Here is a 7,392-nt window from a genome sequence, read left to right on the forward strand (position 1 = left end):
AAGCGCCCTGGTATGGTGGACCAGATGTCATGTCCCTTCATAGTAAACAGAAACAGTCAGTGATTGTGTGTATTACATATCGTACATTAGTTATTTCAGTGTTGGTATTTTTTGTTCAACACCCCAAAGCCACCAGCACCCCTCCTTCTGTCCTCCCAGCCGGTGTGTTTCTCTAAGTGTCTTTGACCCACTCTGGACTAGAGGTCGACCGATTAATCGGAATGGCCGATTAATAGGGCCGATTTCAAGTTTTCAGAACAATCGGAAATCTGTATTTTTGAACACCGATTTGGCCAATTTTTTTTGTATTTTCTTTTTTACAGCTTTATTTAACTAGACAAGTCAGTTAAGAACACATTCTTATTTTCAATGACGGCCTAGGAACGGTAGGTTAACTGTCTTGTTCAGGGGCAGAACGACAGATTGTTACCTTGTCAGCTCGGGAATTCAAACTTGCAATCTTACAGTTAACTAGTCCAACGCTCTAACCACCTGCCTCTCATTGCACTCCACGAGGATCCTACCTGTTACGCGAATGCAGTAAGAAGGAAAGGTAAGTTGCTAGCTAGCATTAAACTAATCTTATAAAAAACAGTCAATCAATCAATCATAATCACTAGTTAACTACACATGGTTGATATTACTAGTTTATCTAGCGTGTCCTGCGTTGCATATATGATGCGGTGGGCATTCGCGGAAAAAGGACTGTCGTTGCTCCAACGTGTACCTAACCATAAACATCAATGCCTTTCTTAAAATCAATACACAGAAGTATATCTTTTTAAACCTGCATATTTAGCTAAAATAAATCCAGGTTAGCAGGCAATATTAACCAGGTGAAATTGTGTCACTTCTCTTGCGTTCATTACACGCAGAGTCAGGGCATATGCGATAATAATAAACGTTTTGTTTTCGAAATATTTTCGGGATTCGACCATATTCATTCAGTATTGTTGTAATTGTCATTATTACAAATAAATATAAAAAAATCAGCCAATTAATCGTTATCGTCTTTTTTTGGTCCTCCAATAATCTGTATCTGTATCAGAGTTGAAAAATCATAATCGGTCGACCTCTACTCTGGACAGATACGTCCATATTACAGCTTTATAGGGCTGTTTGGTTTTAGTGCATCTTTATCCAACTAACACTCTCTTTATGTGTCTCTCTGTGTGTGTGTGTGTGTGTCTCTCAATCTCTCTCCCTTGCTATATTTTCTATTTTCCCATTACTCTTAACTTGCTTGGTTACCAGATACACACACCTCAAGGGTACGATGGACATTTTTTCTTTCTTCAGTGAGGTTGGTTGGTAGACTCAGTGGCTCCTTTAGTAACCGGAACCAGAGAGCCTGAGGGTCAGACATACCGCTATACCCAAAACAGATGTCTCTTCATCACATCACAAAGCTGCTTCAGCTGCTCTGCAGGAAATGCATTGCCTGAATTGGTAAACGTTCTCTTTTGGGTTCTATTCACAGCGAAACTGGAATATGATGTATTTGCAGAAATTACTAAATTATTTTAACATTTCACAATTTACAGAAGACTGTTAGTCCCCTAATATAATCCCTACGTTGCCTAGACTTTAGCTCAGTGGGCCAAAGTGGTCTTGAGGCTCATGGACGACCAAGGTTTGATAGTGGTCCTGCAGAGCTATCTTCTGTTCACATCTTGTTTGGGATGTAAAAGACACAGGCCTAGAAATCACACACATATCATCAAGAAGTGTGTTTGACTGAGTCTGGGCCATGTCCCAGATGTGTTCCATACTCACACATTTACTCGTTTTCACACTTATGCATGTACGCACACACACATACATGCACACATGCACATTTTTACATGCACATGCACACACACACACACACACACACACACACACACACACACACACACACACACACACACACACACACACACACACACACACACACACACACACGCACACACACACACACACACACACACACACACACACACACACACACACACACACACACACACACACACACACATATTCACACAGACAGATGTTGGTGGTGAAAAGCCTCTCAGAGTGGCAGAAACATTAAACAGTGTAACCAGGGGAACTATTCCTGCCTGATTGATAATGCCAAATCATAGAAATGCATTGAATAGAACATGAAAGATTCTGAATAGAACAACACTCAATGGGAATGACCATTCTACACACCCACATTCTATGCTAGACTAGTGCATATTGAAATGGCGCCCTCTAGCCGCAATAAGAGGGAGGGCCCTGGTGTATGATTAAATCATAAACACATCTGATTCACACAGTGAGGATGGTGTTTTTTGTTGTTGGATTTAAACATTTTGATAACCTTTTGAGGGTTGAGCTAAAATATCTGGTGTTGACTCATGGAGTTGCAGGACTGACAATGGCAAGTGTTTTATGCTTGGATTGGCTTTCTTTAGCTGAAGATGTGCTGGAACTTTGCAATTCCATGGTAACAGAATGATGCTGAACACAGATTTCTCTCTGAAAAAAATTTATGTTAAAAAAAAAAACTATGATTGCAAAGTTAAACAAACCATACAACTTTATGCACAAAGACTACTTTTAACAATTTCTGCACTGTTTTTGAAGTAAATGTGTTTTTGTAAAATTTCTAAATGTTTTTGGAAATATATTTAAATGTGTTTTTGGAAATTGTTAAGTCATCCTTGTGCATAGGTTTGTGTTCTGTTCTATGGTTTGTGTAACTTTGCAATTGTTGGTTTAGTTTGACATACATTTTTTTAAGAGAAAAATCTGTGTCTCAAGATCATTCTGCTACAGTGGAATCGCCCATTTAGAACAGAGTAAGGTTGGACTGCAGCAGAGAGAAAGCAGAGGTCTGGACAGACTGTAGAACTCATAGAACTTAGTTGAACTGGAACCATAAGGACTGGAAATCATCCAGAAGACATCGCACTGCTCAGATATGAGGCAGCTCTGTCTTTCTGCAACACAGCAGTTAGGAGAGAATTACATCTGGATTGCATGTGTGTCTTTATATGTCAGTGCACGTGTTCTAACATCAGATCAGAGACAGTTATCTGTCTGTTGATGATGTATGACCTCATCAGCTGTATATGAGCAGACTGCTGGTGATTTAGTGCTACCACTCACATACTGTACACACCCAACTATCTGACAGCGCTGATGGAGAGAGTGGGAGGGTTGGCTGGGGTACATATGGAGGGGAATGGGAGACTGAGGAGAGAGTGGAGGAGATAACGGTGGGGATATAGGCAGTACAGTTTTGGAGGGTCTGGGCAGGGGAATAGGTACCACATGGAGAGAGCGAGAGAGAGAGAAAGAGGGGGAGAGAGAGTGAGAGAGGAAAGAGAGAGAGATTTTAATTTAAAGTAGGCAGACAGCCATAACTTCACTCTTTGTCTGCCTGGAGAAAAACTATGGACTTGGTCCTTTCACATTGGCTCTTTCTCAGCCTGTACTGGCTCTCCTTCACTGTATACTGTTATATTATCACTCTGTCTCTTGTAATCACAAGGTTGCTGGTTCAAGTCTTGTTCCAGCTGTTACCTCTCAATTGTTACACATATGGGTAAAACTCTGAAAATGAGCATGGGCCATACTTGGTTACTGTACTACTACTGTTTCTCCATTTTTTATTTGTCTCTATACACTATATCATATATTTATTATGAGGGGACAGTACCTCATAGGCATTGAGGAGTACACCACATCAGTCACTGGCTTCATCAATAAGTGCATTCATGACGTCGTCCCCACAGTGACTGTACATACATACCCCAACCAGAAGCGATGGATTACAGGCAACATCCGCACTGAGCTAAAGGGTAGAGCTGCAGCTTTCAAGGAGCGGGACTCTAACCTGGACGCTTATAAGAAATCCCGCTATACCCTCCGACGAACCATCAAACAGGCAAAGCGCCAATACAGGATTAAGATTGAATCGTACTACACCGCCTTCGACACTAGTCGGATGTGGCAGGGCTTGCAAACTATTGAAGAGTACAAAGGGAAGCGCAGCCGCGAGCTGCCCAGTGACATAAACCTACCAGACAAGCTAAATCACTTATATGCTTGCTTTGAGGCAAGCAACACTGAAACATGCATGAGAGCACCAGCTGTTCCGGATGACTGTGTGATCACGCTCCCCGTAACCCATGTGAATAAGACCTTTAAACAGGTCAACATTCACAAGGCTGCAGGCCCAGATGGATTACCAGGATGTGTACTCCGAGCATACACTGACCAACTGGCAATTGTCTTTACTGACATTTTCAACCAGTTCCTGACCGAGTCTGTAATACCAACATGTTTCAAGCAGACCACCATAGTCCCTGTGCCCAAGAACACTAAGGTAACCTGCCAAAAGGACTGCTGACCCGTAGCACTCACGTCTGTAGCCATGAAGTTCTTGGAAAGGCTGGTCATGGCTCACATCAACACCATTATCCCGTAAACCCTAGACCCAGTCCAATTTGCATACTCCCCCAACAGATCCACAGATGATGCAATCTCTATTGCACTCAACACTGCCCTTTCCCACCTGGACAAAAGGAACACCTATGTGAGAATGCTATTCATTGACTACAGCTCAGCATTCAACACCATAGTGCCCTCAAAGCTCATCACTAAGCTAAGGACCCTGGGACTAAACACCTCCCTCTGAAATTGGATCCTGGACTTCCTGAAGGGCCGCCCCCAGGTGGTAAAGGTAGGGAACAACACATCTGCACGCTGACCCTCAACACGGGGGCCCCTCACGGGTGCCTGCTCAGTCCCCTACTGTACTCCCCGTTCACTCATGACTGCATGGCCAGGCATGACTCCAACACCATCATCAACTTTGCAGATGACACACCAGTGGTAGGCCTGATCACCGACAACGATGAGACAGCCTATAGGGAGGAGGTCAGAGGCCTGGCCATGTGGTGCCAGGACAACAACCTATCCCTCAACTTGCTCAAGACAAAGGAGATGAATGTGGACTACAAGAAAAGGACGACCGAGCACTCCCCATTCTCATCGATGGGGCTGTAGTGGAACAGGTTGAGAGCTTCAAGTTCCTTGGTGTCCACATCACCAACAAACTTTCACGGTCTAAACACACTAAGAGAGTTGTGAAGAGGGCACAACAAAGCCTACTGCCCCTCAGGAGACTGAAAAGATTTGGCATGGGTCCACAGATCCTCAAAAGGTTCTACAGCTGCACCATCAAGAGCATCTTGACTGGTTGCATCACTGCCTGGTATGGCAACTGCTCGGCCTCCGACCGCAAGGCACTACAGAGGTTAGTGCGAACGGCCCAGTACATCACTGGGGCCAAGCTTCCAGCCATCCAGGACCTCTACACCAGGTGGTGTCAGAGGAAGGCCCTAAAATTTGTCAAAGACTTCAGCCACCCTAGTCATAGACTATTCTCTCTGCTACCGCACGGCAAGCTGTACTGGAGCGCCAAGTCTAGGTCCAAAAGGCTTCTTAACAACCTCTACCCCCAAGTCATAAGACTCCTGAACATCTAATCAAAGGGCTACTCAGACCCCTCTTTTACGCTGCTGAAACTCTCTGTTTCTAATCTATGCTTAGTCACTTTAACACTTTAACTGCCTCGACTAACCGGTGCCGCCGCATATTGAGTCTGTACCGGTACCCCCTGTTAATGGCCTCGCTTGTAATTTTACTGCTGCAGTTTAATTATTTGTTACTTATATTTTCTATTTTCTATTTTTTACTTAAAACATATTTTCTTGAAGCATTGTTGGTTAAGGGCTTGTAAGTAAACATTTCACTGTAAGGTCTACCTGTTGTATTCGGCGCATGTGACAAATACAATTTGATTTGATTTGACATAATGGCACCTTTTATTTGATGGTAGTTTCATACATATCTGATTTACCATTTGAAAATGAAAGCACTTTATATATTTAGTTCCCTCATTTGAAGACGACATAAGTATTTGACTACTTCAAGTTTAGATGCATTTAGCTTATAATTTGTTTTGGTTGTGTTTCAGATTATGTTTTGTCCAATAGGAAGTGAATGGTGAATGCTGTAGTATGTCATTTTGGAGTACATTTTTATTGTAAGTAAGAATAAAATATGTTTGTGAACACTTCTACATGAATGTGGATACCACCACGATTATGGATAATGGCTCGAGGGCGCCAGGCTGCCCTTCATTACGCATACCTGTCACCTTCGTTATGCGCATCAGCGCTTCATTGGACACACCTGTACTTGCCTTCCCTTATATCTGTCTGTTGTAATGTTTTTCATGTCCAGACTCTGTCCTGTCCTGTTTCATGTCTGTTTATTAATTAAACGTTCACTCCCTGTACTTGCTTCTCATCTCCAAGCGTCTGTCCTTACAGAATGATGACAACCAATATTGGAAGCATCAGGATAATATTTTTTTTTCTTTTTGTTGGTGATGTTGGGTCCGGGTGCCGTTGCCGATGGAACCGGGGGTGCCTCAGCTGGCTCGTTGGGCTTCCATGCCTCCGCTGGCTCGTTGGGCTTCCATGCCTTAGCTGGCTTGAAAGGTTTCCTGGCATCGTTTGGAAGGCCGGAAGGCTCCCATCCCACGTCGTGCCTCAGCCGGCTCGTCAGGCTCCCACTCCTCAGCGGGAACGTCAGGCTTTCACGCCTCAGCCCGGCTCGTCAGGCTCCTACGCCTCAGCCGGATCATCTGTCTCTCATGCCTCATACCCCCCCCCAAAATGCTAACCTCCCCTGTTATTGGTAATGGTGAGAGGTTAGCATGCTTTGTTGTAGCCTCTAACATTCTCACTCATCATTGTCCATGATTCATTAATTATATTTTTAATCATGGCATTATCAGGATTGATTTAGAATTGTTCAGAAACATGTTATCTACCACTTAGAAAGAAAATTCCTCCAGTCACCATTCACCATTCAGTTCTTATTGGGCAACACATGATCTGAAACCCAACCAAAACAAACTGCAAATGCACCCAAAGAGTTTGTAGCGACCACAAGCTTTATGTAGTCATTGAGTGATAAGAATATGCTACACAAATGCTACATTTGATGATATACAACAAGTGGAATTTGTCCAAATACTTATGACATCTTCAAATGGGGGGACTGTAAAGTGCTTTGATTTCTAAACAGTGAATCATATACAGTCAGAAGTTTACAGAAGTTATTAAAACTTGCTTTTCAACCACTCCACAAATTCATTGTAAACTAACTATAGTTTTGGCAAGTCGGTTAAGACATCTACTTTGTGCATGACACAAGTAATTTTTCTAACAATTGTTTACAGACAGATTATTTCACTTATAATTCACTGTATAACAATTCCAGTGGGTCAGAAGTTTACATACACTAAGTTGACTGTGCCTTTAAACAGCTTGGGAAATTCCA

The sequence above is a fragment of the Oncorhynchus tshawytscha genome, linkage group LG07, assembly GCF_018296145.1.
Source record: "Oncorhynchus tshawytscha isolate Ot180627B linkage group LG07, Otsh_v2.0, whole genome shotgun sequence".
Taxonomy (NCBI): Eukaryota; Metazoa; Chordata; class Actinopteri; order Salmoniformes; family Salmonidae; genus Oncorhynchus; species Oncorhynchus tshawytscha.